At 47.3% G+C, this 26,263-nt stretch overlaps 1 protein-coding gene and 1 pseudogene across 1 annotated transcript in view; both read right to left on the bottom strand.

Moving 5' to 3' along the window:
• The window catches only part of Znf831 (zinc finger protein 831), a 112,448-nt gene extending 107,999 nt beyond the window's left edge, over positions 1–4,449 (bottom strand). Inside the window, exon 1 of the mRNA XM_021194967.2 lies at positions 4,172–4,449. The gene's annotated coding sequence lies outside the window, so the exon portion shown is untranslated. The remainder of the gene's footprint in view (positions 1–4,171) is intronic.
• Positions 4,450–5,558: 1,109 nt separating this feature from the next.
• On the bottom strand, positions 5,559–12,113 carry LOC110318076 (annotated as a pseudogene).
• Positions 12,114–26,263: the final 14,150 nt, after the last annotated feature.

Below are 26,263 nucleotides of genomic sequence, written 5' to 3'. Positions count from 1 at the left end.
CTGCCTCTCTGAGGTTGGCGCCGCCGCTCGCCCACCCACTGCCAGTGAGTACTACACATGGAGACGGTCTAGGAGCTGGCGGATCAGATCAGATCACTGCAGCGATCCACACAGCCTCACAGCCTCAGTTTCTCCTCTGGACAATGCATACCAAGACAGCTCCGTACAAAAACTCCTGATGTAAAATGTCCAGAGTGAAGTATTGCTTGCATGGAGAGAGCTCTTGATTTGCAGCACAGGGCTAAGAACTGCCTCTGGGTGAAGAAGTAGGTTCCCTAGGTCTCAGTGACTAGTTGTCACAAACTCAAAACTACGGGACTCTTAGTTACATTTATATTTCCTGGGAACAGTTGAGTAGTGTTTTAGAAAGAACTGCTTCTATACGGCCTTCTTCTTGTATCAAGACAATAGTCACTGTTTAATTGAAATTCAAAATTCAGCCGGGTGTCCTAGATTTTTATCAAAACGCCTTACCTGGGGCCGAGGTCGGGGGCTCCTGTCATTACTAACATCCTGTTTGCTCATGGTTCTTACAAAGCTCTGGGGGACATGGGGACATGGTCTCTGTTTCCCAAATGTCCTGCTTCCTACTCTTGGATAGGAAGCAGGGGGGCAGGAGGCTTCTTGAGAGGTGAATTGAGAGTTGCTGAGGGGGAGGGGAGAGAACATGTGCTTCCTAATCTAGGACAAAGCTCGTCTGTGCTCCCCTCTACTCTCTGTGAAGAGACTGGGCGGTTATCACTGTGAACGTGAGGCCATGCTTCCTGTGGTGAAGAGCACGCGTGTTTTCATCAACAGAACTGGTTTCTAGGGCCTCTTCACAGGATGTGAGGCCTGTGGCAGGTCACAGAGGAAGAGGCAAGCCGTGGCAGGGGCTGCAGCTTGGGGCGGGAGGGGTGGCGATGGAAGGGGGCTGCATGTGGGCCAGGCTGCTGGAGCAGGAGTCCAACCCTGTGGTTACCTACAGAGCTCTCTCTGTCAGGCTGCAGCCTGCTTTCCTTGATTCATATTCGGTACGATGCTAGACTTACTCCATTACAGTCTTTATCTCAGCTAGGCACCATGCAGGATGGAGCAGAGCTCAGCATCTAAGGTTAAGCTCTACTGGCCACTCAGAACCACGACTGAAGAAGCCAGGGGCGGAAGTGTGGCTCGGCTGGTAGAGCGCTTGTGAACTATGCACGGGGCCCTGGGTTTGTGACCAGCAGGGTGCGTAGCACACTTGTCACCCCAACATCAGAAGGTGGAAGCAGGGAGATCAGACTGTCTAGGCCATTCTCGACTATGTAGCAAGTTCAGGACCATCCTAGGCTCCCTGAGAACCAGGAAAGACTAGAGAACACCCGCCAAGCTTGCCTATGAGCCATGTACAGTAACTAGGGAGAGCTCTGCACCTAAGGGCTTTGCACCCTGGGGAACAGGGACACTATTAGAAAACATGTGACTCACCCAAGAGTGACAGTTTCCTTCAAGACTTGTGGAGAAGCGAAACTGTACAGTAAGACCCGAGGATAGATCATGGAGTGTAGTAACAGATAAAAATCCAAAACTTAAAACACAGGACTCCACATTCTTCCCATAAAGTAGCGCTGGGCAGGCTCGTTGAAAAGATGACATAACACACGGCATCACTTCTCCCTGCCCCTACCAGCTTCATGAGACCTTCCTTCCAGGAACGTATGTTTCCACTGAGTCTGCTTCCGTGCAAATGGTTAAACCCTAAGCATCCACAGCAGCCAGGGCACTGAGGTAACCCCTTGGGCTCTCACGGGTTGCTAATGGCATGCTGTGGTCAGACCTCCAAGAGAGGCCAGGAGCCTCGAAAACCACTTTCTTCTTGGCTTCAGCAAGATGCAACTGCGTACCTGTGGTTCAAGTATGGGCATCCTAGAAAGGACCAGAGCCTTTCATTACTAATGGAGACCTGTCCTTCGAATCGGTCCCTCGTGAACGGTGTGCCCCACCTACAGCATCCATCTAGCCCCCTTCTCCTAGGTCGAAGGTGCTTCAGAGGAGGACTGAGAGAAAGTGGCCAGGGAACTTGAGGTGTGTAGGACCTGTGACTCTACAGTGGTATAGCTCACGGTCCTTGATGCAATCATATGAATCCCTAGGGAGAATGGAGGTGACCACATCACACCTGAGCCAGTGTCCTGCTGGCGCACAATCACTGTTTTGCCCGTTATCCACAGAGGCTTCAGAAGTTTAAGGAAAGGAGATTATTCCCAGGGCCTAGGGGAAAAACTGGCCACGATCATCGGAATTTCTCTGAGCTCCCAATGTCTTCACTCTACAGAGGGAACCCTCATATGCCTCTGGGCACAATGGGGGCTACTTCTATGCTATTCTGAAAAGTTCATCTGAGACCTGGTCTTGGATTGGCCAACCAGAAGGCATTTATTCACTGATGAAACCTGTGTGCTGGCCTCCGTTGATGTAAGTCATGGCCATGGGGGGGGGGGGGTTCAGGCTCAGTCCCAGCTGGGGGAAAATATTCTAGATCACTGAAGAGAACACAAGGGTGGTTTGTCTCTTCAGACAGGACTATGGTAGATGGGTTCCCGTGTTCTCATTGGTCTTGTGGTGATGTTAATATACCGAGGCAGTTACCTCAGACCCTGAATGGTTCCTGCCCATCCATTCTTACTTCTGCCTATTCTCAACCTGCCCACTGCCTCTGTCTTCTCCCCAGGAAACATGGCTCCATGCCAGGGGCCTCCTACTCTGATGTAGTTTTTCAGAAGAACAGACTTACCTCTTGAAACTGAATCAGGCTTTGAAGGGGGAGGTAGATAAAAAAATGACCTTGTCAAAGCCAGTACCCCTCTTCCTGAAGTATTAGAAATGTTCCCCAGAGCCTCTCTTTCTTATTCCAAGCCATGGCCCAACATCCCCCCGGCCCCCAGCCCCAACCACACGCTAATTTCAGCTTGTACAACCTTTCCTTTAAGAAAAACAAGGCATAACAATTGTAGCTCTCCCTTGGCCAATGGCCAGGCTGTGAAGGGCTAGAGCCAAGACACCAACGGATACACCCGGAGAGGCCAAGGGCAGAGGGCAGAACAGTCTGGATGGGCTTTTGTCGGAGACCAGCTTGAAAGGCCTTGTGGAGAATCCGTGCTTAAGATCAACACCTCCAGTCTGAATAACACGCACGGCAAGGCCCCTCAGAACCTTGTATGGAACATGCCTGTGACATTAATTAATGCCAGGCAAACTGCAAGAGCAGAGCTGGAAACCTAAAAATAGAGCTTTTGCCAACTGACTCATCTCTGACTGCACAGAATCCAGAGTTTCTCTCTCAGCTTCTTCTCTACATGTGCGACATATTATGCTCGCTCGCTCTCTCCCTCAGTTTCTCTCTTTTTCTCCCTCACTACCTATCTCCCTTTCTCCCCCTCACCCTTTCCGTAGCCCCCTCTCTCTCCTCTTTCTCCCCATCTTTGTTACTCTCCTCTTCTTTGCGTTGGAAGGTCTCACTTCCGGAAGTGATGGTCCCACTCAGCTACCCTGCGACCCACAAACGTGCTTAATAAGCAAGGAAGTCATTGCTTTTCCTGGCTCCCGTGGTCCTAAATCCTGTCATTTGTACTTCATATTTTCCATGCGGATACCCCTGCCCGTTACATCACATACAACTCTATAGCTTCATTTCCGATTACAGTCCCATCTATTTTAAACTTTGTTGATTTCTACAAGGAAGGAAGCCTATTTCATACAGATTAGCTGGACAGCTGGATCTGATTGCTCCTGATTACCCGGCTTGGGGCCACTAGGGAACGAGGTTTCCCAAGCCCCTTGGATGGAGGACCATTCCATATGGCCCCCAAAGTGTGGGTCACTGCTCACTCCAGGGAGGAAGGGCTGGCAGCCTTTGTCAGAAATCAACAGGTCAAGGCGAAGGCAGGCTCACACATTGCTCCACACCTCAGGGCTTGGAGACTGCTGGAAGATGTGGGGTGGGGGTGGGGACCAGAAACCCCTGGATTCCAGAGCTCTTGTGTGCCCCTGAGTGGGGGGTTGTGTCAGAAACGACTGTGTGTGTTGGAAAGAGGCACCCATCATGCTTGGGAGACAGGAGACCAGGCATGAGCATCAGAACCCTTCCTTCACCTGGCCTTGCACCCCAAGACCTCCAGGTGCATAAAGAAATCACAAAGTCCTCTCTCACCTTTCAGTGGTCAGTCCACAGGCAGGGGGGGCTGCCGCTCTCTCCCGAAAGCTGGTGGATCCGATGAGGCAGGAGCATTCTGCCTGCTTGTCCCATCTCTGCTCTCTCTTTGTGCCTCCTCTAGAGAAAACCCGAGTGCTGGAGATTTAAAAAAAGGATGGTGTGTGTGTGGAGGGTGGTGGGAGTCGGGGGTGCCGAGGCGGTGGGGGGTGGCAGAGGGACATGGGGTAGGGGTTGGGGGTTAGTGAGCAGCCTGCCCTGGTGTGGGTTCGGGGTAATGGCCGACACAGGGGAGATGGCTTGCCTGCCGGAGCTCAGCACCACGGCAGCCTTGTGTGGGCGGCGGCAGCTCACGGCTGGGTTTCAAACCGTTACACTGAACATTTGCAAACAGATTAAAAAAAAAAAAGAAAGAAAGAAAGAAAGAAAAAAAACAAACCCATTGGACACGAATGGAAACTTCTGCTTTCCTTCTTTCCATGATCTTTCTCCTTCTCCTCTACTTGAGGGTTTCCCTGGAGGAAGATCAGGGTGGTTGCTGGCCCCTCAGACCTCTCTCCTCCAACCATCCCAGCCCCACGATCACCACTGTGTATACACAGGAGGCAGTGTGCAAGATGTTCATCGAGCCTTCAGGTCCACTGGTTAAGCAACACTTCTCTCCCCCAATGTCAGTCTCAAAACCCAGACACTGGAAGCCATCCAACTGAAAGGGGTCTTGGATTTCCATATTGGAAGGTGTATGGTCTTTCTGGGTTTCAAAACTACCTTAGAACAAGCCAGCGAGAAGCTGGATGAGATACCGCTGTCTTTCCAAGGTGACACTCTTTCCAAAGGACGTCCTGTGAACAGTGGGAGGAGGTAGTGTTGAAAATGAAATGGATTCCATGTTCAAACTACTTTGAGAAAGGTCACGTAACATTGTGCCCAGGTGTAATCATAGCTCTCAGCAGGTAAAGGCTCTGAAAAGCCCTGCAATAGAGAAGCTTGTTTTACTCTGTCTGGGCATTTCCATCATGTATAAGACCTTAGATGAGAGGTCCAGGGCAAATGAGACAGCTCGGGGTTCACCAGTTCGGAACTCTTCCCTTGGTACCACGGTTGTCAATGAACTTGAGACTACATATCTGTCACAAACAAGAGCAAAACATGAATGACTAATTTCTCACGACTGTGAGTAACTTCTAATATGTCCCATCTCCCTTCTGGGTGGGTTTCTGCTTTGTTTCTACAACTCAGAGGCCACTGGAGGCAGAAAGGTGCTCTCAGGCATACTGCCACCTCCCAGGGTCTCCCAGTGCCAAAGCTGGGAGACGCGATATCAGAACCTGCTCTCCAAGAAGGCAGAGGCTTAGAACCCCAAAGCACAAATCCTAGTGAGGTGAGCCTAGGTGACAGAGGCATCAATGACGATGACAGGAGAAAGAAGGTGGAGACGCTGGAGCAGCAGGAGAAGAGAGGAAAGAACAGGACGGCCTGTGAGCCAGAGGATGTCCAAAGCCATTAGTACAAATAGAGCATCCTATTAATGACTTCCTATTGCTGTGATAAACACCAACAAAAGCAACTTGAGGAGGAAAGGTTTTATAGATCACAGTCTGCCATGAAGGGGAGAGAGGGCAGGAACTCAAGGAAGGAAGCTGGAGGCAGGAGCTGAGGCACAGACCGTCAGGGAGCACTGTTTATCATGTTGCTCCCTGGAGCTCTCGCAGCCTGATTTCTTATAGAAACTAGGACCACCAGATACATCAATCATCAAAAGGAAAATGTCCCACATTCTGATAGAGGCAATTCCTCACTTGAGGCTCCCTCTTCCCAGGTGACACTAGTTTGTGTTGAGGTGGCAGAACCTAGGCAGTGTGTAAGGTAAGAGATGACCCACCGTGGCCTCAGGGCCCCTCCCTTCAAATGGGTTCCTCTCCCTTGTGCAGAGCAGTCTGAGTCTACTGTTGGCAATTGTAGATAATTCGTTTTTGGGGGGGACACAGAAATGTCTGAAACATTTTGATTGTTATAGCCAGGGGCCAGGAGTATAGACGAGGGCTGCTGCTGAATGTCCTTCAGGGCAGGTGATAGTCCTACAGAGTGGGTCTGTCCCCTAATACCACCGTGGCTGAGTGGGTTCCCTTGTGGGGTGCAGATGAGGAAGACATGACAACTCTTGGCACACTGGAAGGCAACCATGATGTCCGAGTTCATTCTGACAGCTTTCACTCACCCAGGGGACAGGATGGAAAAGGCTGGAGAATAAAATCTCCCTGTTTCAGACCCAAAGGAGAGAGAGCCAGCTTTCCTGGTAAACAGTCTAAATTACACGATTACAAAGAAAGAAGGGAAGAACGGAAGGAAGGGAGGGAGGGAGGAGGGAGGGAGGGAGAGGGGAGAGAGGGAGGGGGAGAGAGGAGGGAGGGAAAGGGGAGGGAGGGAGGGGGAGAGAAGAGGGAGGGAGAGAAAGGAAAGAAAAGCCTGCCTCATCTTGCTTAAGTACCTCCGACAGGTTGAACCCTGTGAGCAGAGTGAACTGGTATAGAAAAGCTTAGAAAGGCTTAAAAAAAAAAAAAAAAAAGTTGCGAGCACTTCAGCAGATAATCGCTCATAATTAGAGCATTTTCTAGACTCCATTAAAAAGGCTTTAAACAAAGCTGAAAATTATTTGTTGACCTTCACTCTAAAGGAGGCGAACGGTCATGTCGGCAACACTAGTGCGCCAGGCCTGGTTGAGAATTTTCTTTTAAGGCAAGAGTTAGCAGGACTCACAGCAGCGCATGGCATGTGCCACATGGCAATTATTAACAGCCAATCAGAGGAGATGGTGAGGCCTCAGTGCAGACCGATATCCTGGTTACTATGTAGCCTCAGAAAAAAGCCATACCCCACTCCCATAGGACCTCCAACTCAGGAATCAGGCCCGGAAAATTAGAGGAAAAAAGCAAGCGATATGCGCCCCGTAGAGTTAGGTAGGCCTACGTCAACAAGGCACAGACAAACCCTACCTTGTTCCCAGTGTGGCCTCAGTACAGAGCTACACAGCCTTCAGGTGTCATTGGAGACCCTAAGCCAGCCCGTGAGCCCCATTGCCCTGCAGCTTTCTCTAGTACATGTGTGTTCCTGTATGGAACACGGGACAAGTGTTGGGTAAGCAGTTGGTCTCCTGAGCTTGTGCTTTGCTAGGCCCTAGGAACAAAATTCCAAAAACAGTTACAATTCATTGGGACGAACAAAGTCAAAAAAAAAAAAAAAAAAATCAAAAAATAATCCAGAAGAGATCCAAGTTGGCCAATAGTTGGCTGAAAATTGCAACCTCCAGCATGCTACCAGAGGAAGGAAACGTGGGCTGGTAACTGACTAAGGAACTATGAAAGCTCAAGGGTTAGTTAGAGGCCTGTCCAGCAAGCATGAACGCCTGCGTTAGAGCCCCAACCGTGATCGTGTGCTGGTCATCCCAGACTTGGGAAAGTGGACACAGAAAGATCAGATGAATTCCCGGCTTACTCAGCAGCCACTCCAGTCTAATCCACGAGTCACAAGCCAGTGAGAGACCCTGACCCCAAAGAAGTGGACGGTGCCAACGTCAGAAGTTGACCTCTGACCTCCCACACACTGCCACACCTGCACTCACATACACAAACATGAACAGACACACAAATAAAGAATTTCAAACCCGCAATTGCAGTAGAGGAGTCTTGTTAAAATTCAGCAATCAGAATCCCTCTTTGAGACTCTGACCCTGAGCCTTTTTCTCTGTGTTGAAGAGCACAGGAAAGGCCAGCTCTTGGCTCTTCCCTTTGCTCTTAACCAGGATCACTGGTCGGGGGAGTTTCTCTGTCCTGTGATGCTCCACTCTTTAGGGCCAGGTTCTGTGCACTCTAAGATCACCTTAGCCCTCAGCCTCTGTCGACCATAAGTGAAGGAGTCACCTTCTTAGTCTGGAGGACTGTCAGGGAGGACAAGGATGTAGTAAACCCTCAGAGACAGCTGAGATGACTCAGGACCTGGGACAGCACCAGGGCTGGCTGGGCTGGCTCCTGTCTTTCCCAGCTTCTGTCTAGACCCAAGGACTATCAGCTTCCCACCATAGGAGTCTGCCATTCTTTCCATAGGAGGGAACTGCTTTCTGCATGCCCTGGACACTCTTAGCCCCAACTCATCATGGCTCTCACCAGATTCCCACTGCCAGCTGTTGCCCCTTGTCTTAGTTAGGGTTTTACTGCTGTGAACAGACACCATGATCAAGACATCACTTTCCACTCCCTGGCCTCCATAGGCTTGTTCAAACACATGACACTATGAGGGCCATACCTAAACATAGCAAAATTAAAAAGTACACTTAGTCCAACTTCTAAAGTACCCATAGTCTATAGCAGTCTCAACAATGTCCAAAATTCATAGTCTCTTCTGAGATTCATCCACTCACTTAATCGTAATCCCCAAGGTAAGACAGAAAACCAGCTTGGTACACTCCAAACTGTGCATCTTCGTGTCTGATGTCAAAGTGGTCTTCAGATCCCCACTCCTTTTTTGTCTTTGTTGACTACAACAAACTGCTTTCTTCAGGACTATTTCTACTCCCTGTTAGCAGCTTTCCTCAGCAGATATCCCAAGACTCTGGCATCTTTAACACCATTGGGTCACCAAGGCAATTTCAATGTTACAGCTTCTTATTCCAATGTCTGGGGTCCACACATGATATTCCAGGATCTTCCAAAGGACTTGCAACTCCTCTCCAGCTCTGCCCTCTGTAGCACTCTAAGTTCAGGTTGTCTACTCCACTGCAGCTGCTGATCTTGGTGATCATTCCATGGCACTGGCATCTCCAATACACTGGGGTCTTCTTCTGCAAGGAGGCTTCACCAATAACCTCTCATAGGCTCTCTTCGTGGTGCCAAGCCTCAACTTCCTTGCATGACCCCTTCAATCCTGGGCCATCAACAGCAAACAAGGCTGCACTTTCACCAATGGCCTTCCATGGCCTCTCACAGTGCCAAGCCTCAGCTGCTCTCCATGACCCCCTTTTTGCCTTCAAAACTAGTACTGCTTGGGTGACTCTTCCATATGACCAAGTACAGCTGCATCACTAGGTAGAACCTTGGCTATCTGTGGAACACAGCATCTTTGTGTTCTCAGAAAACACTTCTCAGAAGATTTCACCTCAGTGATGCTAGTCTCTTCGTAATCACCACTAATTTCTTAGCTCCAGCTAACCAGCATCCACTGTCCCNGTAGTCCCTTCTATTATTCACTCTAAAGCCAGAGCCACATGGCCAAAACTGCTAAGTTTCCCCTTGTTTTATTACATTATCACTAGCTTTCAGTTTTCCAAATCCTGCACTGTCTAATCTTGGCTGTCTTGTATGTTGTTCTGTAGATTGACCTTGAACTTGGAGATCTGGATGCCTGTTTACTGGGATTAAAGGTGTGTATCACTCCTTCTGGGCTTAAGTTTTTCTTTACCAAGAATTTGCTCTGTCTCAGTCTGGCCTTGAACTCAGAGATCTGCTTGACTTTGTCTCCTCAGATTAAAGGTGTGTACCACCATGCCTGGACCTCAACTTAGCTGGGTGGGATCTTGCACCAACATTCCACTCCCTTCATCTGGTCTCTTCTAGAACATAGGATTCAGCTCTAATCTACTACCTGGTGCCTGCCCCTTTAATTGACCCCTTGAAGATATATTGTGCATTTTTCCTTTCTCAACTTGCTCCTTTTCATTAAAACGCTCTTCATAAGAGTGAACTTTAGTAACAACACAACAGAATTTACACCAGGCTGGTTTTAGATTTCCTTTTTCAAAGCAATTAAGCTAAATCCCTCACCTTAGCCTCAGGCAGACTCTTCAGACAAGGGCAAAAAGCAGCCTCATTCATCACTAAAACACTACTAAACCAGTCTCTAGGCCACATACTGAAATTGTTTTCCACTGAAACCTCTTGGGTCCCGATCAGCACAGTTCAAATCACTCACAGCAACAAAGTATTCCACATTCCCATATATTCTAAGATGGCCCATTAAGCCCCACTTAAAACATTCCGATGCTTTCCAAACCCAAAGTCTCCAAATCTACATTCTTCCAAACTAAAACATGGTGAGGCCTATCACAGCAATACCCTAGTTCTGGTACCAACTTCTGTCTTAGAGTTTTACTACTGTGAACAGACATCATAATTAACCACTACAAGTCTTATAAAGGACAACATTTAATTAGGGCTGGCTTATAGGTTTGGAGGTTCAGTCCATCATCATCAAAGTGGGAATACGGCAGCATCCAGGCAGGCATGATGCAGGCAGAGCTGAGAATTCTACATCTTCATCATCTGAGGTCTGCTAGCAGAATACTGGCTTCTAGGCAGCTAGGACTAGAGTATTAAAGCCCACACCCACAAGGCCACACCTACTCCAACAAGGCCACATCTCTAAATAGTGCCAAGCATATACAAACCATCATAACCCTCCTTCTGTCTGATGCTGTAATGTACTGAGAGAGGCTCTGGCTAGCTCGCTTGGCCCATATGGAGGCCCTTGGCTAGATAGAACTCTTCCTCTGAGTTACACCACTGAGAGCTATCCTCACATGCCTACGCAGGGCCATCCGCTTTACCAAGGGAGCACAAGGCTCAGACAGAGCCATGTAAAGACAGCTTCCTCAGAGAGACCAGAAATCCACAGGCTTTCTAAAGTGGGTTCTGGGAAATTCTGGTCCTTGATAATCTATCAGTTCCTGAAGTTGCTACTTTTGGTTCAAAGATGAAATCTCAGAACTATGATAGTTACATTCATGCTCATTGTAACTATGACAGTACAGATCTGACATATAAAACTGGTGTATATACCTAAAATAGTAACAGTCAACTTAAAAAAAAAAAAAAAAAGCACAAAACCTATAATGTTATACCAAAGCTCACACAGAGAGTTAAATGACCCAGAGTGGATGAAGTGGTGTTTTAAATAATTAGAAGCACCTCAACACCTAATTTTAAGACTAGTTTTATTGCAATAGTGACCAAGTCAGTGTGGTGCTCGGTGGGCAGATTTAGTTCAATAGCACAGGACAAAGGATGCAGATAGGAGCCTAGACACTGTGTCAGACAGTCTCAGACAAAGAGGCAAGAATTTGATGCAAGAAGAGTTATCTTTTCAACAAATAATATCGAAAGAGTTTGACTTGGTCAGAAGTAGGGGGTGAGGAATTCTTACTTTGTACAAAACTTAATTCAAAAGAGAGGCAAACTGCAAGAATTTTGGAGGAATTTAAGAATCAAGAAGAAAGCTTTGGGGTTTGGATTTAAAGATAGGAGAAGTACCACGGAGACACTGGTCCAGACCATGACACTCATGAACGTGGAGTCATGAGCGAACTGGAGGAAGACAATGCCTACACTGAATCCAGAAGTGGGGAGCAGAGCAGCTTGCTCTCAGAGTCAGTGTCATTGTCTGTTACTTGTGCATCAGTGACCTTAACTGGAATGTAGATGCTACTGAAGACACTGAAGAACCAACAACTGTAACAAGAATAACTCGCCAAATTTGGGACACTTGCTCTAAGTATAACTTTACCTCTATTAACAGGAACAAAAGGGTCAAACTGATGGGTTCTCAGGACACGGGTGGAACACAAGTTTGTGCTTCTTGCCACTAGGCGAGTGAAGAATTCTAATTTAGATTTGAGTTCAGTTGGAGGATTTCTTGGAGCAAAGGCCATCATGTTGTTTGGAAATGTAGTGATGAGGAGAATCAAGGCATTGGCCTCAGGCACGTGGCTTAAAATCAGCTGTGTGGGCCTCTGTTGAGATCTAGTGAAGGTTGGAGAGAAATTATGGACAAACAGAAAGACATTGGCCACAGTCCCAACCCTAAACTGGCAAAGCAAGAGGATCTGAAGTGCCACTTCCTCAGTGGATTTCCGGAATTTATCATGAGCAGACATGGAGAGGGCTTTATTTGACCCTGGAGTGAAGACACTGGAGTAGGTGGGACACTACTGTCCTCGAGTCTCTGGTCTATTATCCATGCTTACCAATTGATTTGAGACTATTTCTTCTCTTGATAAATAAGACTCTATTCTATCACACTACAGGAGCTTTGCCTGGAAAACAATGTATGGATAGTAAGTTAGAGTAAAATTTTATACTTATTGAATTAAAAAAGAAAGAATATATAAACAACTCTGAAAACTTACCAGTAAACACACGCATTGCCCAGAGATGATCATAAATTGGTAATCAATATCGTTTACCATCAGAATACCCAACTTAAAGCCGCAGTAAAGATTCGGGATGCAATCTTAGCACTTGGGAGGTTAAGGCAAGAAGACAGACCCCAAGCTTGAGGCTACACTGGGATGCAGAGTGAGTTTTAGACTAGCCAGGGATACACAAGACCTTGTTCAACAAGGAAGCGAAAACCCAGGGCAAACTATCCAAGCACATCCATCAAGGGAGCTGAAATCTAAACTCCAGCAGCTAATCCTCACAAGCTGCAGGCAAGCTGACCGTTCACATGCTCCACTGTGAACAGAATAGTGGACGGCCACTCTGAAAAGCAGGATGGGGGGGGGGGTCTTATAAAACTACACATGCACTGTCTTTGTTAGGTTTCCTATGGCTGTGATGGAACACCATGAACATAGGCAATGTGAGAGGAAAGGGCTTTTCCCACTAACATCTTCATGAAACAGTTCATCATTGAAGGCAGTGAAAGGAGGAACTCAAGCAGGCAGGACCCTGGAAGCAGGAGCTGATGCAGAGGCTGTGGATAGGTGCTGCTTCGTAGCTGGCTCCTCAGGGCTTGTTCAACCTGCTTTCTTATAGAATCCAGGACCACCTGCCTAGGTAGCACAATCCGCAGTGGGCTGCCACCTTATCATTCACTAACTAAGAAAATACCCTACAGGCATGCCTACAAGCTGATCTTTTTTTTTTTTTTTTTTTTAGATTTATTTATTTATTTAAATATTTATTTATTATATCTAACTACACTGTAGCTGTCTTCAGATACACCAGAAGAGGGTGTCAGACCTCATTACGGATGGTAATGAAGCCACCATGTGGTTTCTGGATTTGAACTCAGGACCTTCGGAAGAGCAGTCAGTGCTCTTAACCACTGAGCCATCTCTCCAGCCCGATACAAACTGATCTTACAGAGGCATTTTCTCAATTAAGGCTCCCTCCTCTCTCATGATCGTAGCTTGTGTCAAGTTGACATAAGAGCTTAGCTATCACAACTGACTCCTCGTCAGCTTGACACATGAATATATCACTTTTTAGTAAGAACATTTTCTTTCTCATTTATCCCCAAGATGGGATAGTAATGTCACAATATAAAACATAAATAATTTTAGAAGTCCCACAGTCTTGGCAAATTTAAAATTAAAACAATTTTAAATTGTTTGCAAATTTAAAACATTAAAAATTTAGTGTCTTTAAAATAGCTAGTCTCTTTAAAAATCCAAAATCTCCTTTAAAAGATTGAAGTGTCTCAAAGGTAGGCTCCTATAAACATCAAAATTACATTAAATACTTTCTTAATTCAAGAGGGGAAAACCAGGGCAAGGCTATAATCAGATCAAAGCAAAACCAAGCTCTAGCAGTGTAAATAATGCAGCATCCATGTCTGGGATCCACTCATGATCTCCTGGGTTCCTCCAAAGGGCCTAGGTTACTACTCTGGCTCAGCCTTCTGCAGCACACACAGTTTGTCTTCTAGTCTCTGGCTGGCTCCACTCTACTGCTGCTGTTCTTGGTAGTCATCGACCACCAAGCATCTTGTCATCCCTGGGCTGGTAGTCCTGGGTTCTATAAGAGAGCAGGCTGAGCAAGCCAGGGGAAGCAAGCCAGTAATGAACATCCCTCCATGGCCTCTGCATCAGCTCCTGCTTCCTGACCTGCTTGAGTTCCAGTCCTGACTTCCTTTGGTGATGAACAGCAGTGTGGAAGTGTAAGCTGAATAAACCCTTTCCTCCCCAACTGGCTTCTTGGTCATGATGTTTGTGCAGGATTAGAAACCCTAAGACAATGTATGTAAAAAATACATAAATAAAATGTAAGAAAAGTGTGTCTGAACATTTATGGGCACTTTGATTTCAATAGTCAAAACTTGAAACAACTCAAATATCTTTTAACAAGTAAGAAATTAAGATTGTGGAAGACTGTTCAAAACAAAAGCTATACACAGGACACACCCACCCAGGATACATCCAGCCAAATGGTAAAATCTCAAGAACTGAGTGGAGAGGAACAGTCATATTCTCATTAGCCTATTCACTGGAAATAATCTTTGCAGAATGACTCAGCTAAGGAGACAGAGAAGCAATGAGGGTAGAGAAGCAATGAGGGCAGGCCAGGAACATCTTCACACAGAGAGACAGAGGCACGACCTCACATATGTGGCAGTATGGCATAGAACCGAACACATGCGGATGTGGAAGACTATTAACATCTCGCGAATGCCAGCTGAAGCCTGTAGGGGCAGCTGATTGCGCAGCACCCATGTCGGTTTCCCAATCTTGATACTGATGATAGTTTCATAAAACCCTGACATTAACCAGGCACTGCTGGTACAATAAGCCTTTGATCTCAACACCTAAGAGGCAGAGGCATGTAGATCTCTGTGAGGTCAAGGACAGCCTGGCCTACATAGAGTTCCAGGCCAGCCAAGGTAACATGGTGAGACCCTGTCTGAATACAAACCGTTGACCTTGGGGAGGCAGGGTGAATGGTCCATGGGATCTCTCTAGACTCTTTAGAACTCTCAGTGGCCTATGACAATGGTAAGCAAAAGGCTCTGCACAAAAAGCTATTCATTGAACATGGTTCAGATAATTTATATTGAAAATAAAAACTGTAGGGATGGGGGTATAGTCTAGTTTTTAGATTGCCTGCAAGGCATGCACAAAGCCCTAGATTTCCTCTATAGAATCCTTAAAAGGGGGCATAATGGAACATACTTCTAATCTCATCACTTAGGAGATGGAAGCAGGAAGATCATAAATTCAAGGTCATACTTGGATATATATGAACTTCAAAGTGAACCAGGGATACATGAGATGCTGTCTCATTAAAGAAAGAAAGAAAGAAAGAAAGAAAGAAAGAAAGAAAGAAAGAAAGAAAGAAAGAAAGAAAGAAAGAAAGGAAGGAAGGAAGGAAGGAAGGAANAGAAAGAAAGAAAGAAAGAAAGAAAGAAAGAAAGAAAGAAAGAAAGGAAGGAAGGAAGGAAGGAAGGAAGGAAGGAAGGAAGGAAGGAAGGAAGGGAAGGAAGAAGGAGGGAGGCATATGGAGGGCAAAGAGAGGTAAGGTAAGGAAAGAAGAGAAGGAAAGCAGGAGAGGAGAGGAGAGGAGAGGAGAAGAGAGGAGAGGAGAGGGGGGAGGAGGGGAAGAGAGGAGAGGGGAGAGGAGGAGGAGAGGGAAGGGGAGGAGAAGAGAGGAAAGGGGGAGAAGAAAGAGAGGAAAGGGAAGGAAAGGAGAGGGGAGGAAAAGAGAGTAAAGGGGAGGGGAGAGGAGGAGAGAAGGAACAGGGGAGATCTGTGCTGGAGGTGCCTACATGAGTGTGATTTTCAATGACTTCCCTTGGGAAGCTGAAGAACACATCCTAGCCAGCTCAGGATCTCACAGCAGCTGTATCTTCTGAGGCCAGTTGTGTCACAGGGAGGGACATTAATGCCTCTCTCCAGTGCAGCCAACTCTACTCTAAAACCTCAAGAACTTCACAGTCCAAAGGAGCCAGTTGTCCAGTTGTCCAAAGGCTTTGTCTCAACTCAACTGAACTTGAATGGGATGACAGAGCAGATGTCTTCATGATAGGGCAAGCTTCTAATGAAATGCCGCACTGCCTCAGCCCCAATTCCCACAACTGCAAGAGGCATCATTATTTTTTTGTTCTCTTATGAAAAAAAAATATGCTGCCAATTAACCATGACACAATGCTTTCTTATCACTGAGAATTTTTAATTTTACTTATTGAAAGAATTCTTCGAGACTTAATTAGACAGCCTTTTATCTCCTGTTACTACTGCGCATACTTAAAAGGCCAGAGTCAAGCAGAATCTCTGATTGGTAAGTCTTCAAACTACTTCATACTAAGCTCAACCACTAATGGCTTTCAGCTCAGCTCAGACTCATCCTAACGGTTTTGTCCACGTTCTGTTTCCTGCTTCCATCTTCCAGTACTACTGATGAGGTAAACCTTCAAAACATCATTAAAATACATAAAAGAGGGCCTGGGGAGATAGCTCAGTACATAAAGTACTTGCTACAGGAGCATGAAGATTGAGAACCTAGGACCCACATCATAGGCTAGGCTAGGCTAGGATGGATGGATGGATGGATGGATGGATGGATGGATGGATGGATGGGTGGAAAAGCACCAGAGAACAAAAGGATCATGGGACTTTTTGACCAGATGTCCTAGACTAAACCCTGAGCCCCAGGTCCAATAAGAGACCCTTTCTCAAAACCTAAGGCAGAGAGTGGTGGGTAAAAGCAGGAGGCATCATACATAAATAAACAAATAAGACTGAGAACAGTAGATGCCAGACTCCTAAATAAACCATTGTCTATGTTTCTGCTTTGTGTCTTCTTTTAGTAACATACCTGAACATGTCCGGCAGTGTGTTCCCACGGCCAAAATGCTCACAGGGGAGACAGAAGAGCTCCACAGTGGAACTCTGGATGCTTGTCCCATGTTCTGATGCCCATGTGAACGGTGTGTGTCAGCTGCAGAAGGGAGCTTCAAGTCTGTATGTGATCACTGGGACATTTCCATGCACATTACAATTCAAGCTGAGGGGTGCGTGCGTGCGTGTGTGTGTGTGTGTGTGTGTGTGTGTGTGTGTGTGTGTGTAGGGCATAGGTCAGTCTCATGACGTTCCTCAAGTACTGCTCTGTGGTTTGGTTTGGTTTGGTTTGGTTTGGTCTGGTCTGGTCTGGTCTGGTCTGGTCTGGTCTGTTTTGGTTTGGTTTGGTCTGGTCTGGTCTGGTCTGGTCTGGTCTGGTCTGGTCTGGTCTGGTTTGGTCTGGTCTGGTCTGGTTTGGTTTGGTTTGGTTTGGTTTGGTTTTAGACAGGGTCTCTCACTAGCTTGGATTTTGCCAAGTAGGTTATGGCTAGCTGGCAATGAGACTCGAGAGTCTGCCTCTCTCCTCCTCCCCAGAGCAGGGATGACAAATGCATGCCACCAAGCCTACCTTTGCTTGTTTACTTATTTACTTACTTAGCTAATTAGTTGGTTAGTTAGTTAGTTAATTTTGCATAGATTCTAGGGATCAAACTCAGACGTTACAGACCAAGCCATCTCCCTAGCTCCTCTGTCGTGACATTAGTAACATGCCAAACCTAACTGAGAAGGACAAGTATGTAAAGCCATGTTCATCTTTGAACTAATGAAATGGACAAACTCAATAATTTCAGATGGTAAAAAAATTCTATGAAGGTAAATAAAAAAGCAAAAGCAAAAATAGAGTCTGAACTGTGGTTCAGGGGACTGACAGAGGACAGGTATAGCTGGCTACATTTACCAGAGCGTCTCAGGTCATGTGCTCACACAAAACCACCCCCAGTTCTCAGTGGCTTCAAACAAAACAGGTTCACTTCAACTATGTTCTATCACAAACATCCTGGTGTCAAGACCAAGGCTGATGGGGAAGCTACTGTCTGGGAAGTCTCCAGTTGCCATGGCAAAGGAGAAGAAACAGAGTTGGTTCCATAGGTTTCTGCAGCTTCTGCCCAAAAATGGCACATGTCCCTTCTGCCCACGATGCCTTAGTTACTAGGGATACCCAGCTTTAAGAGGATGGGGTGGGGGTGGGGTGTCCTCCACTGTGCACTTGGAAGAAGAACAAAATATGTGGAGAGGAGTAGTTAGAAGAGGAGTGGAGGAAGAAAAGTGGGGAATGGAAGCAAGAGAGGAGGGAGAAGAGGGGTCATGGAAGCAGGAGAGGGGGAAGAAGAAGGGAGAGTGGAAGCAAGAGAGGAGGGAGAAGTGGGGATGGAAGCAGGAGATGAGGGAGAAGAGGGGATGGAAGCAGGAGATGAGGGAGAAGTGGGGGTGGAAGCAGGAGAGGAGGGAGAAGAAGAAGGGGGTGGAAACAGGAGACTGGAGAGATGAAGCACAAGGGCAGTGAGGTTCCAACAAGCACAGGGACGGACAAGATGAGGACATCAGACTGGAGAAGCCCTGCCCTGAAGCCTGGGTTTGTTCTAGAAGCCATGACTTCATCCTAGCCATCCCCTCAAATGCCTGCAGACAGAATTAAACAATTAATCGTGGAATGGGATGGTTAGGTTACACCTAATTGTCACAGTTGCTTTCGTTGGGCAAACACTGCAACACCAGAACATGGCTCTCAATCATTTAATTAGTCTTCCAAAAATGCTCCCAAATTGGTGTTAATCACAGTTTCAAAGTAATACATTTCATGTGTCCTTAAATGTATCACGGGGTCTCAGCATTGATCCTGTAATTAAATACATCAAGTAATTAATGCACATGTGCTACCTGTCGGCTGGGATTTTGAAATCATCTGTTTTGGAGAGCAAGCAACCTATGAGTAAAGTTCAAAGGACTTCACAACTCTCCCTGGGATGTCAGAGAGGAGGGGAATTGGGGTCTTGAACTTGGAGCAGAAGAGACACATCCATCAAAATGCAAAGCTAAGGGTCTGATGCAAGGTCAGAGGAAGATTGCTGTAATCACTTTTCGATTGCTGTGAAGAGACACCATAATCAAAACAACGTATAAAAGAAAGTGTTTAATTGAGGACTTGCTTACAGTTTCAAAGGGTGAGTATGTGACCGTCATGGCAGGAAGCAAACAGATAGGCTGTCAGGACACCAGAGTGACTGCTGAGAGCTTGCATCTTATCCACAAGCTGCAGGCAGAAATACTGGGTCTGACATGAGCTTTTGAAACCGCAAAGCCTGTGATGGTTTGTATATGCTTGGCCCAGGGAGTTGCATGATTAGAAGGTGTGGCCCTGTTGGAGTAGGTGTGTTACTGTGGGTGTGGGCTATAAGACCCTCATCCTAGCTGTCTGGAAGTCAGTATTCTGCTAGCAGCCTTCAGATGAAGATGTAGAACTCTCAGCTCAGCCTGAACCATGCCTGCCTGGATGCTGCTATGCCACCTTGATGATACCGGACTGAATTTCTGAACCTGTAAGCCAGCCCCAGCTAAATGCCATTTTTGTACGAGTTGCCTTGTTCATGGTGACTGCTCATAGCAGTAAAACCCTAAGTCAATAAGCTCACACCTTCTAGTCCTTTCCAAACAACTCCACCGAGTGACCAAGCATTCAGATATATGAGCCTATGGCTCACATTCCATCAAACCGCCACAGAGACTAACTTGAGTAACGTGAGTGGGTCCTACTAAGCTCTCTATCTATCCTGTGCCACTGGCTGTCCCCACATGCTCCCAAAAGCTTGAGATTGGACACTACAGACTGACCTGACTTCACAAGTCTCCCTCCACACAAGTCACCCATTGACTTTCTGTCAGCATTAATGCTCCTGAAAGCTTGAACCACCAAGTGAAACTGAATATCCTGGAATTTCAGCTTGACCATTGTATTAGTCAGGGTTCTCTAGAGTCACAGAACTCATGGAAAGTCTCTCTATACTGAGGGAATTCATTGTGACGACTTACAGTTAGCAGTCCAACTCTCCAACAATGGTCAGCTGTGAATTGGAAGTCCAAGAATCTAGTAATTACTCAGTCCCACAAAGCTAGTTGTTTCAGCTGGTCTTCTGTAGAAGTAGATTCCAACAGATGTGCTGGCAAGTAAGTGCAAGCAGGCAAAGAAGAATGAGTCTTCCTTCTTCCAATGTCCTTATGTAGGTCTCCAGCAGAGGGTGTGGCCCATACTAAACATATGTACCACCATGCCTGGGTCTGGGACTTGCTTTGTCCCAGGCTGACCTTGAACTCAGAGGTCTCCTTGCCTTAGTCTCCTGGGATTAAAGGTGTGTACTACCTTGCCTGGGCCTAAGATTTTTATAGCCACTCTTGCCTCAAGATCTTCATGCCAAGATCCAGGTCAGAAATTTGTGTCTTCCAGCCTCAAGATCTGGATCACAGGTGAGCCCTCCGATTCTGGATTGTAGTTCATTCTAGGTATAATCAAGTTGACAACCGGGAATAACCATGAGAGCCACTGTGGGAGACCTAAAGACATCAAGAAACATGTCACCAATCTGAGTGTGTCACCTGGCTTTAGCAGTGAAGCAGCAAAGGGACATAGTGGGAAGGCAAGGTGGCTCCTCTCAGATGGCGCTTTGTTGATGCATTCAAACAAGCAATCAAAAGGTGCATGGGGGTTGGGGGGCATTGAAGGCATATGAGAGTGAGAGACTTGAAGCTGTTTGAGAACTGCTGGTTCTACACTGCCCACTTCCTTCCCCCTCCTCCTCCTCCTCCTCCTCCTCCTCATCATCATCATCATCATCATCATCATCATCCCTTCTCCCCCTTCTATGTAAAAGTACAGCGCAGGGCTGTGGAGGTGGCTCAATGGCCAAAACACTTGCTGCATATGCCTGGGGACCTGACTTCAAATCCTCTGGAACTTCATAAAGTCAGTATTCCATCTGTCATCTCAATATTCCAAAGAAGAGATGAGAGGCAAAGGCAGGGTCCTCAGACTCTGGAGAGTCAACTAGCAAGGCAGCACCACCCAATAAGAAACCTTGTCTCAAGCAAGACAGAAGGTGACATTGTCTTGACTGCCACATGTACGCACCTGCACTCACACACATGAACACTCGTGTACACGCAGACGCACACGTTACAGTATTCCCATGGCCACATGTACACACCTGCACTCACACACATGAACATGTGTGTACACGCAGACACACACACACACACACACACACACACGTTACAGTATTCCCATGGTGGACCTAGAATGCTACTTATTGGTGATGGTCCCTTCTTAATAAACAGCAGGCACACATAGACTGAGATGGCCCACCACCATATTCCAGACCAAGTAGAAGTTGAAGGTGGGGAGTGTATTTAGGGTTAGTGCTCAGAACAACACATCTATGCCCAGAGAACAGCCCCAACCCCGACTACTCTGCCCAGTGCTGCTTGCTCCAGATAGTCAATTGCTATGGTCCTTATCTACCAGCCTTGCTCAATGGGCAAATGTTGCCTTTGTTACTCCGTAAAGGCTAGACAGAGATAGACATGCCTGCTCGCAGCACTTTGCCCAGAATCTAGACACTGGGCTGTAACTGGCTGCAAGAGAAGCAGGAAACATCTTTCAAATATTTATTTTTATTTCATGTGTGTGTGTGTGTGTGTGTGTGTGTGTGTATGTGTGTGTGTGCCTGTGTGTGTGTGTGTGCGTGTGTGTGTGTATGTGTGTGCCTGTATGTGTGTGCGTGTGTGCATGTGCCTGTGTGTGTGAGTTCAGAGCCCTCAGAGGTCAGAAGAAGGTGTTGAATCCTCTGCAACTATATCATTTATAGATGATTGTGAGGCACCATGTGGGTTCTGGGAACCCAGCTCAGGTCCTGGACAAGAGCAGCGGGTGCCTGAAAGTTTTGTTTTTGTTCTCCGTGGCCATGGATCCAGCTAAAATCGGGATCCGTTGCTGTGAGAGCCAGAGGAAGTGATGCTGGGAGCAACAGGCAGTTTACAGCATGCTGCCCTCCAGGATCCTGGAGCCTGGTAGGAAAGAAGAGAATATTGCCCAATTCAATAACTCACCTAGAAGCCCAGAGGATGAAAATTCGAGAGAGGCTGGAGCCAAGAGAAGAACTCACTGCCTACCACAGAGGAACATGGTTTCCATGTCAACTCTGAGCTCAGTGTGTAGCTGAGGACAAATACCACTCTGAGCTCCAGGGTCACAGGACAGAGCCCGGGCCCTGCCTGTCATTCACTGAGAGGTATGAATGTGAAGACTGGAGGTCTCAAGATTCCCCTGAAAGGTTTCTGGTCTGTGTTTAACCTGCGTGCTGCTGCAAAGGGACCATGGGGATAGAACGAAGCTGACATTAGACTAAGAAAATTCTAGATTATCCACTGGGGGCGAGTATGATGGCATGAGCCTTTTAAAGCAGAAGAAACAGGAAACCTAGCACAAACCGTGGGAAGTCCTCGCTGCTCCCCGATGGCGGCCTTGGTGAGATCAGAAGGCAGCAGGGTGGTCTCCAGACACTTAGATAGCTCCCTGTTGGGGGCTTGTGAGAAAACAGAAGTTTCGGCCCTAGAAGCACCTGGAGCTAGCTTCAACCAACAGCCAGGGTACCTGAGAAGCATCTCCCTCCAAGAGCCTCTAGAAAGGAACATATTTGTCCCCCTTTCTGCATAGTGAGAGTTAACTCAGTTACTGCTAAGGTACGTTCTAAAAGTGTCCTGGGTGCTGGGTTCCTGGAGTGAGCAAGACATATAAACCCCACACCGCAGCAATTCCACCAGGAAGGTCTGTGAATAGAGAGGACTGGACAGCCAGAAATGGCTGTATAACCAGGTACCCAAAGCTGGAGGGCGCGAAAAGAACAGCAGGTTATTGCCCTCATGGGGCAATGGTCTCCGGGCGAGGTGACACAGTGGAACATCATATCTGCAGGAATGCTTCTGAGACTGGTCATCTGGCAAGACCAGAGAGCATCCAGGCTTAACTTTAATCCCATGAGCACTGACCAGAATTCTCTGGAAATTGCACTGCTTCCTCCAGAGAGATGCACCCTAGTGACCCAATTACTTACCACAGGGCTCTACCTACTAAAGGTCCTGTCAGCTCCCAGGACCGGTCAGGTGACCAGTTTTCACAAGCAAGGCGTGCTGACCACAGTCAGCTGCTTTTCAGTTCAGTCATGGGCATGTCCTTACAGTTTTTGTCCTGGTACGCCTCACAGCATTAGGGAAAGAGCTCAGGAACCCGAACTGCCATAAAGACTCTCTGTCCGTGCTTCAGAGAGGGCCTGAGAATCTCTCTGCTAGAGGGCTTGGGGCAGTCCTGGGCTCACATGGGTACCTTGTAGGGAGGTCACTGAGAAACGTAGCCACTGGAGGTAAAGAAAGGTAGGTGGTCCTGAGTGACAAGTTGCCCCTTTCTAGAGTTGTTGACCAGCCTTTGGAGGCTTTGTGCACCAGATGCTGAGAACTGAGACTGAACAGAATGGACCTCCTGCAAGAGAAGATGGGGAGGTCAGAGTGGAACTCTAGCTCCAGTCCACATGGTAAACTTGTATCCCGGCTTTGGGCCTCAGTTTCCTGAGAGGTGAAAGGAGGGAAGGAAGGAAAATGAGCTTTGGAGCACCCGTGAGCTTTCACGTTGACATGCGCGCTTGTGTGAGAACGTTTCCTCTGCTGCTAGCTGTGCACCCAGCCCTGGGCCTGAAATTATCATCCAATTTTCTATATACTTTTCCTTCTTGGCAGCTGTCAAACTGAGATCACGTGGGCCCCTTGGCCCATCCATGGGGGGCGGGCAGCTCTGGCTCAGCTGAAAGGGGCTATGTCGAGATCTACATTGCGTTTTCTGCCTTTAAATCAACTTGGAAATTGACTTCGGGTGAGGGTTTGACAGGTGAGCGTGTTTTCCTACTGGAAAAATAAGCTCAGAAACTGCTGGAGATGACCCCCAGGGCAGTCATGGAGGGTGACCGCAGTCTAACATGGCACCTGAGCAGCAGCCTTAGTCAGCAGCACAAGGGGCCACTGTCTGTCTTTGGGGGTAGTAGCAGAGCACTGCTTTAGCCTGGTGAGTCCCTGGCCTGTGTCCATGGGGCCAGCAAGGCTGGAAGTAGCCTGCCCTACCACTATCCCAGCTCCTCAGCCTTCGTAGAAGACTGTTGAAAGCTAAGCTCAGCCTTCATGGAGGGCTTGGCTGATCTGGAGATTTCAAATGGGTAGGAGCAGGAGCTAGGGATGCAGTTCTGCCAGTAAGGCATTTGCTTAGCAAGCATGGGTGTCTGAGTTTAAACCCCAGAATCCAGGTGAAAAGCCAGGCTGTGAGGTGCACACTTATCATCCGTGATGGTTTGTATATGCTTGGCCCAGGAAGTGGCACTATTAGGAGGTGTGGCCCTGTTGGAGTAGGTGTGTCAGTGTGGGTGTGGGCTTTAAGACCCTAGTCCTAGCGGCCTAGAAGGCAATATTCTGCTAGCGGCCTTCAGATGAAGATATAGAAATCCCAGCTCCTCCTACACCATGCCTGCCTGAATGCTGCCATGTACCCACCTTGGTGATAATGGACTGAACCTCTGAACCTGTAAGCCAATTAAATGTTGCCCTTATAAGAGTTGCTTTGGTCACGGTGTCTGTTCACAGCAGTAAACCCCTAACCAAGATACCACCTAACACTGGAGAGGAGAAATAATGTGTCCTTGGGCCTCCTTGATCATCCAGCCACCTTAGCAGTTCATAAGCTCCTGGCCAGTGAGAGACTCAGCCTAAAAAATACAGTGTCTGGAGAATGATGCCTGAGGTTGTCCTCTGGCCTCCACTTGCATGTGACACACATGTATATGCATACATGCATGTGCACACACATAAACATGCACAAGCACACATACAACAAAATAGGCACATGGCAAGCCATCCTTTTCAATGGAGTATGGGGAAGAAGGGAAGAGTGAGCAAAACGTTCCCAGATGTGCCAACATAGCCAAGGAGCAGACGTAAAGGCATGTCACCTCTCTGCTCATTAAAAGGAAGACAGATAAAGCACCATGGCAGTGTTGATCAGAGTGGCAGACAGCATATTTCCCAGGTGCGCCTGCCACAAAGGGTGAGACATGGGATATGCTTCTGCCCTTGGTCAGTATGTCACATGATGTTAGGATTTAATATGAAAAAAAAAAAAAAATCCCCCGCAAGTTTACGTGCTTGAGTGCTTGACTCCCAGCTATCTGGGAGATCGAGGAACCTTTGAGAAGCAAGGCCCAGCTAGAGGAAGTGGGCTTCAAGGGGCCTGGGCTTCGACTGTACACAGACTTTTCTGTGTCTGTTTCCTGGTCCCCTGAGACGTGATCAAGTGGCCATGCCCTGTCACAGCAACAAGAAAAGTATGTCACATACAGAGTAAGCTTTGGGGAGACCAGCATGTCAACACTATGGTTTGGTGACATCGGTCAGAATAGGAAAATGTGTGAAATTTCTGACAATGGGCTTGCCTGGATCAGTGGTGGCTGTCACATAGTGGAGCATGAGACAGACATCAAAAATGCTGATAAAAACTTTGCTTTTTGGTTGTTGTTGATGATATTGTTATTACTTAGAAAGATGTCTCTATCATATTATTGAGGAAAAAAAAAACCAAGTTTCCGAACGGCTCAGGACGATGTTCCCATTTATCGAAATTGGTCCCACAACAGGGCGTGAGCGCATCGGCAGAGCGAGATGCTGGAGGAGCAGCGGACCAATGTTACCCTATGAGGAAGGAACCGGAGGGATTTTAATTTTCATCTTTGTGCTTTCCTGTGCGGCTTGAGTTCTTTACAGTGATCATGCATCATTTTTATAATCAGAAAAAAGTACAATAAAAACCATTTCCATTTTAAAAGAAGGGAACGAACTTAATGAGGCACAAACAACACCATTTGCCAGGGCTCTTGCTAGGCCCAGTGGGAGAGAGAGAAGCCTGAAAGGTCATTTACTGCTCAAGGGCAGGTTAGGCCTCACACCTCCCTGCCTGAGGCTGCTCTTAGCCCTCTACCCCAGCTCTCTCCCAAGACCATGCCCATACAGGAAAAACTGGCTTCCTGTTCTAGGCCAGGGTCCCCTGAGAAGCCTAACAGGACCAGGAACAGAGCTCAAACCACCACTGAGTACAGAACAGAAAGAAGCAACTCCAGGCCAAGGCCTCTGAAAGCAGACCAGCCAACGGGCATGGGACTTGATCCTCTTTTCTATCAATCCAGGCGTGGGGTGCCTCTTTTTAGCTATCTCAGAGACCCTTAGTTGGTTCACATGTAAGTTAACACGTGGGGCTGAGAGCTAGATGTCATCACAAGGGCTAACGGTTGCCACCATTCCTTGCCTGGGCTTTGTCTCTCCGGGAGTTTTGGACTCTGGCTAAAAGGCAGTAAGAAAGTGATAGCTCAAATCAGTGGCTAGGGAGCTTCAAGGAAGGAAGGAAGGAAGGAAGG

This window comes from Mus pahari, chromosome 3 (assembly GCF_900095145.1).
Source record: "Mus pahari chromosome 3, PAHARI_EIJ_v1.1, whole genome shotgun sequence".
Taxonomy (NCBI): Eukaryota; Metazoa; Chordata; class Mammalia; order Rodentia; family Muridae; genus Mus; species Mus pahari.
This window is presented reverse-complemented; position numbering and strand designations above follow the sequence as displayed.